At 40.7% G+C, this 12,693-nt stretch overlaps 1 long non-coding RNA gene across 1 annotated transcript; it reads left to right on the forward strand.

The window, feature by feature from the left end:
* The first annotated feature begins 8,873 nt into the window (after nucleotides 1-8,873).
* On the forward strand, nucleotides 8,874-12,302 carry LOC139154734 (uncharacterized). The gene is made up of 3 exons (XR_011556967.1): nucleotides 8,874-8,954; nucleotides 9,294-9,364; nucleotides 12,065-12,302. It is a non-coding gene; the product is annotated as an uncharacterized lncRNA (long non-coding RNA).
* The last annotated feature ends 391 nt before the right edge of the window (nucleotides 12,303-12,693 follow it).

A 12,693-nucleotide genomic window follows, 5' to 3' on the forward strand; every position in this document is an offset into this window, starting at 1 on the left:
GGTAGAAGTCATAAAATGTTGCAAAGGAAAACATGGTTAGATGCAGCTTTTCTGCAAGCAAGGAAAGTTGTCTTGATGATAACCTTCTATAACTTTTTGTTATGATGATGACATTGGTAATGTGATCCATTCCATCGTGTCTAACTTTTGACCCTTTTATGGGCTAGGTCTTGGAGGCCTTCTAGTTCAGTGTTAGAAACTTCCAGTGTTGGAGCATTCACAACGTCTGGAGGCAAGTTGTTCCACTAATTGTTCTAATTGTCAGGAAATCTCTTCTTAGTTCTAAGTTGCTTCTCTCCTTGTTTAGTTCCCACCCCTTGCTTCTTGTTCTACCCTCAGGTGCTTTGGAGAATAGCCTGACTCCTTCTTTGTGGCAATCCCTGAGATTTTGGAACACTGCTATGATGTCTCCCCTAGCCCTTCTTTTCATTAAAAATTTGTAGCTCAAAAAAAATGTAGCTCAGGATTGAAATGGGTGCGGTCCTTGATATGCTCTGAGCTTAGTTATTTTCTTGCAGATATTTCATGACCCAACTAGGGAACATCATCAGTGGTGGATGGGAGTGGGGTTTGTGGAAACACTGAGCACTGACAATGTTACCTAATTTGGATAATGAAACGTCTGCAAGAAAACAACGAAGCTTGGAGAGCACCAAGGAACCAGCAAGAAAGTCATCATCCTGTCCCTTGCAGTGAATAGCATTGTGTGTAGGAGACCTCCTATTTCCACCTCCTGCTCCTACAGAACACCGAAACACAGAATTGGTACCTTGGAGGTCTTCTAGTCCACCCCAGCTCAAGCAGGAGACCCTATACCTTTTCAGAAATGGACCTTCTTTTTATTTAATTGCATAAGGAATCAAAGGTGATTGTCTCTCAAAATAAATTGTTTCAACTCCTACACTCAAAATGACGCTATAGAGCATGGCACACCAAGACAATTAGATAGATGAACATTTTTTCCCCGAACGCCATCACTCTGCTAAAGAAATAATTCCCTCCCCATTGTCACACTATTCAGTAAGGCTGCATTACTATTACTATTGGTCTTCTCATCATGTCTATCCCCCATCTCCTCCCACTTATTATTATGATTATTATTATTATGGTGATTATGGTTATTAATTAGATTTATATCCTGCCCCACTCTTAAGACTGTTTGACTGTTACTTGTTGCTTGTATCCTTACAATTTATATTAATACTGACTGTTCCCTGATTGCTTATTTGTATCCTGAGACAATCATTAAGTGTTGTACCTCATGACTCTTGACGAATGTATCTTTTCTTTTAAGTACACTGGAGAGCATATGCACCAATGACAAATTCCTTGTGTGTCCAATCACACTTGGCCAATAAAGAATTCTATTCTATTCCATTCCACTCCATTCCATTCCATTCCATTCTTCTACTTATGGATTATGAAGATATTTTTATTTCAGTTCTGAAATTGGAGGGTTTCTTTTAAAAAATGTCCCATTTATATGAAATGCAAAACCAATCTTCTTTTCTCTCAAAGTTTATTGACTTTTAGTCCTGTTTTCAAGGCCTCGCTGCATAATGTCTTCCCCTTCAGTTTTCCATTTTGCTTTAAAAAAAAGAAAAAAAAGTCTTCATCATGTTTTTTTCTACCCTCTAGGGAGCTCCCTTACAGAAATAGAAACCAGTTTTGAGCAGAGATCTGGTTTGGAGGGGTTGGATTCTGTTTTAAACCACTTTCATTTTGTTTCTCTTTCAGTTCTTTTGTGGATAAACCTGGGAACAGGTAAGAGCAATGATTGTGTAGACTTTCTGTAGACTGGGATGGTTGCTGCCTGTGAAGGAGAGAATGGTCAAAATGTAAGAGAAGGAATGGCAGAACCTGGAGGGGATATTAAAATGACTATTGGCCTAGAATCTCTACATAGTCACAAGCAAATGAAGTCCCATGAGGGCTGTTGACTCTCTAACTCTAACCAAGTACTGGATGTTAATTGAGAAGTTTCTTATGTTTGGGCTTTTAGCAATAAATCAGTAATTGGATCTTTGGGTGTAGGCCTGTTGAATTGACAGTTTGACAGACAGATAGATATAGTCCACTGCTGAAGATCTCAGAAGAATTTTAACATCACAAAGGTCCGCCATTTTGAGTATTTTCCATTATGGAGAATCATCACTAAGGAACCAGAAGAAGGAAAATCCACCTCGGTTCCTTGTGTTCACTAGAGAAGAGGTGAAAATGTGAAGCACTTTGATATAAGGGTGATGAGGGTGCCAGGAGCTCAAGGTTCACAGGTAGTAGAAGCGATGTACTCCCAACATTGCTAGTAATTGCACATTTGTGAAAATCAGGGAAGGAGCAAGTTGGGTGGGCATCAGCTCCAGAGAAAAGCCACTGTAGAAGTAATTATTTCAGTGCCTCCGTAGCTCATGTCATCATGGCTCTGAAAATATTTAGAATTTAAGAGGGACCAGAGGAAGCAAACTGGGATCCTCACCAAAAAAAGAGGAAACAATTCTTTCTCTTGTGTGAGAAAAGATCAGAGATCTGAGGGGTCTGTGAACCAAATTTAGCAAATCTTTTCCATTCTCTCAAGGGGAATATTTGTACCTCAGGATTGAAGTCATAGTTCCCTCTAAGCTGAACAGTGAGCAATTGCTCACTTAAAAATCATCATCAACTCAGAGTTTTCCAAACCTGCCCAGAAGCCGAGAGGGAAAGAGTGAGAGGGAAGGAGAGAGAGAGGAAGAGAGAGAAACAGATAGAAAAAAGAGAGGAAGGAAAAGAGAAAGAAAAAGAATGGGAGTAAGGAAGAGAGAAAGAAAATCAAAATCTAGTTTGAAACTAGCTCAACTATTTAAGTGGCATTTTGATATTGATAGAGTTGCCCTATTATGAGCTCACTGTTATAGACACACAGTACAGTATTTTATTTTGAAATTCTCTGAGGCAAAACAGGGTGGGTTTTTGTTTGTTTGTTTGTTTGTTTATTCCTTCATTCCTTCATTCCTTCATTCATTCATTCATTCATTCATTCATTCATTCATTCATTCATTCTGTGCCGCCCAGTCCCGAAGGGACTGCTGCTCAGACATTATACTTTTCTGCCCACCCCTCAAATCTTCTATTATATAACATTTACCCCTAAATCTTAGGATGCATGTTTCCTTCAAAGTTGAAAATAACTACAGGTAGTCCTTGACATACGATCACAATGGAGGCTGAAAGTTCTGTCACTGAGTGAGACATACATTTGGTGAGTTTTGCCTCATTTTATTATCTTTCTTGCCAGAGTTATTAAGGGAATAATATTTCGTTAATGGCTTCGTCATTGACTTTGCATGTCGGAAGGTCGCAAATGAGGAATCACAGGAGACTGCAACTGTCATAAATATGAGTCAGTTGCCAAGCATCTTAATTTTGATCAGGTGACTGTGGGGATGCTGCAGTGGTTCTAGGTATGAAACATGCTCCTAAGGAGGAGTGGGTTCTAACTTACCTCGCTGCTGGTTTGCTTGCTCTCGCACTATATGGGCCCATACACACATTTACAGTGCTGAAAAAATAAAAAAGATCCCCCCAAAACTGAAAACAAGATGTCGGTACACATGCAGTGCAGTAAACCTGGCTTCTGCGTATGTGCAGAAAAAAATAATCTGAGAAAAAAATGTATTTTTTTTATTTGAATTTTTTTTTTTAAGAAAAGATGGCAGCGCCCACGGACCAGCACTGACCAAACTGATTCTGTGACATCATTGTGACATCACCAGTGGTTTGCTACCAGTTCAGTCAAACTGCTCCGAACTGGTCTGAACCCACTTCTGGTCCTGAGTCTCAGTTTTCAATTCTGTTGTAATTTTGAATGGTCACTAAATAAACAGTTGCAAGACAAAGACTGTTTCTATTTCCTTTGCAGATTCATGCATAGATTCGTCTCCTGAAACTTCAAAATTGTTCTTCTCTCCTCCACATGGTGTTTTTGCTCAAGGAGAATGGGTGATATTGAAATGTTCAGTTCCAGACAGATTTCAGCCACAAATTTTCATTTTCAGTTGTAAAAATGAGTCAGGTTCTTCCATCTTAGAGAAAAGTCATCCAGAAAATACTTGGAATTTCAGCACCCCACATCTGAATGGACCACAGAAGCTTATTTGCAACTGCTGGTCAAAATCCCTCACTGGAAAAGACTGGTCCTATTCTCCACAAAGTTACCCCAGAGAGTTCTCGGTTCTCGGTAAGAGAGTTCTTTATTGCTAGAATTCATTGTTTCACAACTGAAAATACCCAATGAACATGCCATCACTAAACAGTCACAACAGGGTAAAAAGAATAAGAGATTAACTGAGTTGGATGGGATCTTGGAGGTCTTTTAGTCCAACTCTCTGCTCAGGCAGCGAAACCCTATACCAGAGGTGAAAAGACATGTGGCCTGGTTCACCAAACCAGTAGCAATAGCTGGCTGGCCACGTTCCCAAAATGGTCCCCTAGTAGCTGCTCGCTTGCCCTGTCTCTGCACAGCAGCTTGCCTGCCTGAAGCACTGCACCCCTGATCTGCCTGTTAGGTAAGTCTGCGAAGTTGCGACCTACCTAGCTCCCCCTGTCCCCCATCCCACATATCCCAACCTGCCTTCCTTATACCATTCCCTGCAGCCCACAGCCCCGACATGCTTGCCTACCTTCTATGTGTTTTGGTTAGCTCTGGCGCAGCTCCTGCCCCAAGGAATGTGCAGGTGGATGTGGGGGAAACATCCACATGCCGCAGGCCTGTTTTGCTCCCGATGGAATCTGCCGACAAAGCCTCCTCTGACCAAGGAAGCATGAGTGACAGGGAAGACGGGAGTTTGGCAGACAGCCCAGGAGGAGATCAATCATCTGTGTCATCCCTGGATTCTGAACAAGAATGCGTATAGTGATGCATAGGAGACAACAACTGAAGGATTATTACAAGAGAAAATGAGGCCACCTGTGGTTGGGTGGGGCTGCTGTAATTAGTGCTACAGATAAAAGTGCAGCTTGGTGTTTTAGCCTCATGGCAGTTTATCTGATTCATTGTTTCATCAAGATCATGGTTTTTCTGCTGTTCAAGATTGTGTGTGGACTCTCTGGACTTTAGAATTGGACTCAATTTTCCAGTTATTGGGTGAGCAATTGGATTGCATTTAGCCTGTGCCTTGTGTGTACCAGAAAATCCCTTTGACATTTAAAAAGAGTTTCTGTTTATAAAAATGTTTGGGTTTTCCTTTTATTGTGTGGTGTGTGTCTTCCTGGACTAATTACCCTGTAATTATGGGCGGTTGAAACACACCGGCAGAACACTATGTGGCCTTCCCGGTGTCCCCATGACCAGCTTGTGAAGGCAGGCAAGCAGAAGGCCACATGAAGGTAGGCAAGCATGTCAGAGGCAGCCTGCTGTGGGGAAAGGCGCTATCAGCATTCCTGGTGGCCCCCCATGCTAGCTTGCCTTCTGAGGTCAGCATCCAGCTCAGCCTGGCCACTGGGTTGGCAGGCAGCAGTTTTCCTACTGGTGCGGTCAAGAACACCACACCAATAAGAACCCACTGATGACACAATTTTCGGCAATTTTTTCCTGGCATCTCCATATCAGAAGAAGCCCTCCCGCCCACCCTCGTCTTAATACTGACCTTTATATTTTGTCCAAAGCAAGCTGAAAACCTCCTCAACCATGTTGCAGCTTGTAATGTGGTCCTGAGCATGTGGGACATAGAGTTGGCACAGTTCTTTCTGCGCCAACTATAGAGTTGGTGCAGAAAGAACATTCTTTGTTGTGCTTTTTGGATGACCTTTTTGATGTTAGGGGTGACCATTTTAGTTCTTGAGATATGATAGAACCTAGAAATTTGAAGGTCTCTACCGTTGATCCTGTGTTGCCTAATATTGTGAGAGGTGGTAGGAGGGTTTCTCCTAAAATCTACCACCATTTCTATGGTTTTGAGTGTATTCAGTGCCACATTGTTCCAGTTGCACCACAAGGTTAGTTGTTCAACTTCCCATCTGTATGCGGTTTCATCATTGTCTTGAATGATTCCGATCACTTTTGTGTCATCTGCGAACTTCAGTAGATTAACAGATGGACACTTTGAGATGCAGTCATTGGTAGAGAGAGAGAAGTGAAGTGGTAAGAATACATAGCCTTGGTGGGGTGGGCTGTGCTAATTTTGCAGGTATCTGATGTGATTCTGCTTAGCTTCACCTGCTACTTCCTGTCTGTTAGGAAGCTTGTGATCCACTTACAAGTGTGTTCAAGTACTGCTAGTTGATTTAGTTTAGTTGCAAGAATGTCCAGTATGATGGTGTTGAATGCCATCACTCATTCAATTGATAAAGGAAAGATGGACGCAGGAACTCTTCATTTTCATCATACATGGTGTTGCTTGGTGATCCCCTGATCCTTGTGAATCTTCCCTGCAGATATCCCTACTCCCCCACTGCTAAAATTGGATCCTTTGTCCCAGAGAGTGAAGGAAGGGGGCTGCCTGCTCCTCCTCTGCTCAGCTGAAGGAAGCATCACTGAGAAAAATTTTCATTTCTACAAGAATGGGATGGAGATCACCTCCAGCCAGGAGTGTCTTCCGAAGAGTTCCAGAGAACCTGCAGATCTCCTTCACAGTGGCTCTCTGAGAATCCTGCGTGACAATTCCACCCACACTGGAGTATTTTCTTGCAATTATGAAGAAAAGAGAAGCAACCGATGGATCATGTCTTCCTGGAGCAAGGGGATGAACATCACAGGTGAGTCGGTTGGAGGAAGGTTGGGCATGTTTAATTCTTGGATGTGAGACCACCAGTAAATCTCACCACCAAGGTTAGTTTAGGTAGGACAGCTTATGATTTAAGTAGGACAACGTATAATCTGGAAAAAGAGCAGCAAAGATTCCATGGGATTCCTAAGTAAAATCCATTGAGAAGTTCAAGAAGAATAGAATATAATTCTTTATTGGCCAAGTGTGATTGGACACACAAGGAATTTGTCTTGGTGCAGATGCTCTCAGCGTACATAAAAGAAAAAGATACATTAGTCAAGAATCATGTGGTACAGCACTTAATGATTGTCATAGGGGTCAAATAAGCAATGAAGAAACAATCAATATTAATAAAAATCTTAGGATACAAGCAACAAAAGAAAAATCCAGATTTGAATCAGTTGCTTACATAGTAATATTGTACTTTTAAAAATTTTAATTTCTACTTCCGTTATCCAAGCACTGATAAAACAAATGCCATGTTCCATGGTATTCTGTGTCTTCCTTTTCTTTTATCTTCAGTGTTAATCTGACCATTATATTAATATTGATTGTTCCCTAATTGCTTATTTGATTAAATTCTGGACATTTGTCAATCCCCAAGGCAGAAAAACAGAATAAAGCAGAATAACAGCAGAATGACAAAGTTGGAAAGTCATGTAGTCCAACTCCCTACTCAACCAGGAGATGCTATACTACTTCAAACAAGTAACTGTCCAATCTCTTCTTCAAATCTCTCGTGATGAAGTACTCACAACTTCTGGAGGCAAACCATTCCATGGATTAATAATTCTCATTGTCATTTTAAAATTCCCTTTTCTTCATCTTAATTATAACTCAAACAGCAGTGAGTTGCTACAGGTACAGTATAGGAGGGCACACCAGTAGTGAATTTGTAGCCTATGACAATCATTATGTATTGAACCTCATGATTGCTGACGAACATATTTTTTCTTTTATGTACACTGAAAACATATGCACCAAAGACAAATCTTTGTGTGTCCAGTCATTCTTGGCCAATAAAGTATTCTATTCTATTCTATTCTATTCTATTCTAATTCTAATTCTTATTCTATTCTAAATTCCATTCCATTCCTTCTCTTCCATTCTATTCTATTCTAAATTCTACCCTATTCTAAATTCCATTCTAAATTCTATTCTATTCTATTCCTGCAGTCTAATATATTTTTAATTATATCTTCTTCTCTCATTCTTCCAGTATTGTGCAAATACAATTCTTGCTGCTGTTCAAGACACAGCATTTGTATCAAATATGCATTCCCTTTATCATATTTTTCTGATATTACACTAACAAAAATAGTTCTGCCTTATGGTTTGTATGCTATCTTAACATTCTTTCTAACCACGTATGCATTTTCATCCTTTTTTGTGTGTGTGTTTGGGCATCTCCACCACATGGGATAGTATGTGCCCGATATTTGATTACATTCCCAACATTTGGTAGACATGTTTTTAAACATTTTTGCTAATATCGCCGGTGGTAAATGCCACTTATAAAAAAATTTATACAAATTTTCTTTATCCATAGTTGCCATCGTCAATTTGTAGTTTCTTTCCCAAAGTTTTTGCCAATTATCTATGCCAATGCTATAGAAACATAGAAACATAGAAGTCTGACGGCAGAAAAAGACCTCATGGTCCATCTAGTCTGCCCTTATACTATTTTCTGTATTTTATCTTAGGATGGATATGTGTTTATCCCAGGCATGTTTAAGTTCAGTTACTGTGGATTTATCTACCACGTCTGCTGGAAGTTTGTTCCAAGGATCTACTACTCTTTCAGTCAAATAATATTTTCTCATGTTGCTTTTGATCTTTCCCCCAACTAACTTCAGATTGTGTCCCCTTGTTCTTGGGTTCACTTTCCTATTAAAAACACTTCCCTCCTGGACCTTATTTAACCCTTTAATATATTTAAATGTTTCGATCATTTCCCCCCTATATCTATGTTATGCCCAAACAATATTACCGAAAATAAATCTTGGGCAAAATCTAACGGATCTAAATTTTGAAGAACAGAGTGGGCTAAGATGTTCTGCCAAGAAATACTTACTCAGCCTTTTTCTTCATTTGTTGAGCCAGTTTGGACCAAAGATTCAGACCTTGTGAGCAGATATGCCTGGATAGCGATTCTTTTGATAATCCCGCTGGTTCCATTTGCCTTTTATTACCAGAAGAAGAATAAGAAGAATAGTAAGTGAAATAATCCAGGCACATATGACTAAGTCTAAAGCAGTTCTTGACTTACGGCCACAACGGAGGCCAAAGTTTCCGTTGCTAAACAAGACAGTGATTAAGTTACGGCCTTTAAGAGGTTTGGAAAATATAAAGAGAGAGTAAGACAGTTAGTTTAACTCTCTTAGTGGAGCCATCCTACCTAGAGACAGAGGTGGCTTCTTGTGGGTGGAGACCTCAACTGAGAGATTAGAATGATGGGGCAGGAGATGTGGGATGAAGCCTCACCCTCCCTCTTCCTCTTTTTTTTAAACTTTCTCTTTCTATTGCTGTCTTGCTAATTGCCATCTTGGGAAGGACTGGAAGCCAAAGAAGAAACAAAGGATCATGGGATGAACCACCGTCCAGCAGCAAGAACACCTGTCGAGGTACCTTTTATGAGATTCATAAAGGCTCTAATTCAGTCCAGGCTGGGAAAACCTGGAAAGTTCAAGCAGGTTCGTGGAATCTCTTCTGGCGACTGATGGTGTGATTTATGTATGTATGTATGTATGTATGTATGTATGTATGTATTCATTCATTCATTCATTCATTCATTCATTCATTCATTCATTCATTCATTCATTCATTCATTCATAGAAACATAGAAGTCTGACGGCAGAAAAAGATCTCATGGTCCATCTAGTCTGCCCTTATACTATTTTTTGTATTTTATCTTAGGATGGATATATGTTTATCCCAGGCATGTTTAAATTCAGTTACTGTGGATTTATCTACCACGGCTGCTGGAAGTTTGTTCCAAGCATCTACTACTCTTTCAGTAAAATAATATTTTCTCATGTTGCTTTTGATCTTTCCCCCAACTAACTTCAGAATGTGTCCCCTGGTTCTTGTGTTCACTTTCCTATTAAAAACACTTCCCTCCTGGACCTTATTTAACCCTTTAATATATTTAAATGTTTCGATCATGTCCTCCCTTTTCCTTCTGTCCTCCAGACTATACAGATGGAGTTCATGAAGTCTTTCCTGATACGTTTTATGCTTAAGACCTTCCACCATTCTTGTAGCCCGTCTTTGGAACCGTTCAATTTTGTCAATATCTTTTTGTAGGTGAGGTCTCCAGAACTGAACACAGTATTCCAAATGTGGTATCACCAGCATTCTATATAGCGGGATCATAATCTCCCTCTTCCTGCTTGTTATACCTCTAGCTATGCAGCCAAGCATCCTACTTGCTTTCCCTACCGCCTGACTGCACTGTTCACCCATTTTGAGACTGTCAGAAATCACTACCCCTAAATCCTTTTCTATTCATTCATTTATTTATTTATTTATTTATTTATTGGATTTGTATGCCGCCCCTCTCTGCAGACTCGGGGCAGCTAACAACAATGATAAAAAAACAACATGTAACAATCCAATTTAATAAAACAACTAAAAACCCTAATTGTAAAAACCAAACATACACACAAACATACCATGCATAACTTGTAATGGCCTAGGGGGAAGGAATATCTTAACTCCCCAATGCCTGGCGACAAGGGTGGGTCTTGAGTAGTTTGCGAAAGACAAGGAGGGTGGGGGGCCGTTCTAATGTCTGGGGGGAGTTGATCCGCAGTCACTCAGCCATTGCTCGTGCAAAAATAAGACTGATTAAGAACAATCCTCCTAATGCCTCAATCAAGACCAGGCCAGGTTAGCAGGCAAAAAATATCATCAAAAATCACCAAAATTTCACTCCTGCGCGCATCCTCACACAAGCTTTCACTTGCTGCGCATGTGCAGAAGCTAAATCTTGCACGAATGGTATGCGTAAACCTGCTGGACATTTGGCTCGGAGAGTGCACCTGTAGCGCCAAAGACAGGAAGCCTTCACTGATGCCGCCACACCTTGCCATGAGTTATGTCAAGAGCCGGGGTGGCGCAGCAGGTAGAGTGCTGTACTGCAGGCCACTGAAGCTGACTGTAAATCTGTATGTCAGTGGTTCAAATCTCATCACCGGCTCAAGATTGACTCAGCCTACCATCTTTCCGAGGTGGGTAAAAGGAGGACCCAGATTGTGGGGGCAATATGCTGGCTCTGTTAAGAAGTGCTATTGCTAACATGTTGTAAGTTGCCCTGAGTCTAAGGAGAAGGGCGGAATAAAAATTGAATAAATAAATAAGTTGGCCATGCCCACTCAGTCATATGATTCCCCCAAGCCACACCCACAGAACCGGTAGGGAAAAATGTTGAATTTCGCCCTTGGGCACTATGGTTCGAATGCTGTATTGCAGACTGACTCTGCCCAGAGCCAGCAGTTCAATCCTGAGTCACTCAATGTTGACCTGTCCTTCCGTATTTCTGAGGTTGATAAAAGGAGGAGCCAGATTGTTGGGAGCAATACGCTGACTCTGTAAATGGCTCAGAGAGTGCTGTTAAACATTGTGATGTGATATATATATATATATATATACATCTAAGGGCTATTGCTATTGCTATTGCTAACATAGATCCTGGGGTGTTAATAGAAAAAGGTTTGACCTGTGTGAGCAAGGATCCTTGATTTCTTTGGCTCCAGTCGAGACACTTACAGAATTTAGCAGTTCTGAATCTTTCTACAAATAAGTCTCGAGGTTCCAAGTCAACTTCATTTCTTTTTAAGGATGCTCTAAAATTATGGAAAAATACTTGGCTTTTGATTAGTTCCTGGGACACGACATTAAAAGAGGAGAATATTTTGTAGTTCAGGGTCAAACCCTGGGGCCCTTTGTTGATCTCTGAGCTTGCTTCTTTTCTTGCAGATGTTTCATTAGTAATAATAATAATAATAATAATAATAATAATAATAATAATAATTTATTAGACTTGTATGTTGCCCTCACTGAAGATGATATTGTTGATGATGTTGCCTAGCTGGGTTATGAAACCTCTGGAAGAAAACTACCAAGCTCAGAAAGCAGCAGGGGTCCTGCAGTCCTCCACCTCCTCTGGGCAAAAATCCCTTTCCTTCTAGCACTGATGATGTTACCTAGCTGGGTAATGAAACGTCTGCAAGAAAAACCACCAAATTTAGAGAGCGCAAAGGACCCTACAGGTGCATTTTAACCTGCGAGTGACGCTCTCAGATTTCTTTTCTTTTCCCCAGGAGTCAGAGGTCATCTACAGCCTCTGTCAGATCTCCTCCAGTCTTTCTCCACCTGGACCAGTGATGGAGGACCATCTCCCACCAGAGGAAGAAGAGACGGTGTTGTACAGCGACCTCCTCTTCCCACAAACAGCAAGGAAACATACAGCATGTTGAGGGCATCAAAAGGCAGTGATACATGGCTTCGATAGACAACTTTTCTTTGGTCTCCATTTTTGGCAAAAATGTATGTAGGACTCGGCCAGTTTTAGAGAAATGCAATTGTTCCAAAGTACAAATATACAATTGCAATTAGGTAAATGTTATGGAACTTTTTTTTAGGTATGACATTCGCAGCTGCGAATGTTCTTGTTCTTCTTGGTGGGCGCTGCGGTAGCCACAAACGGCATAGTGAACCTGGTGCTGGACCAGAAGGAGCATCCTCTGCAGCTGGGCGCAAGCTTTGAGTGGCATTTTAAAGCCTCCTTCCACACCATTCGCTGTGAATGCCCGGCAGAGGCGACGCTTATGGACCCCAAAACATCGGCTTGATTATTTTATTTATTTTTATTTATTTATTTATTTATTTGTCCAATACATAATACACATTGAAGAGAATAGATATGTAATAATATAAATAAAGAAAAGAA

Source organism: Erythrolamprus reginae, chromosome Z (assembly GCF_031021105.1).
Source record: "Erythrolamprus reginae isolate rEryReg1 chromosome Z, rEryReg1.hap1, whole genome shotgun sequence".
In the NCBI taxonomy this organism is placed as follows: Eukaryota; Metazoa; Chordata; class Lepidosauria; order Squamata; family Dipsadidae; genus Erythrolamprus; species Erythrolamprus reginae.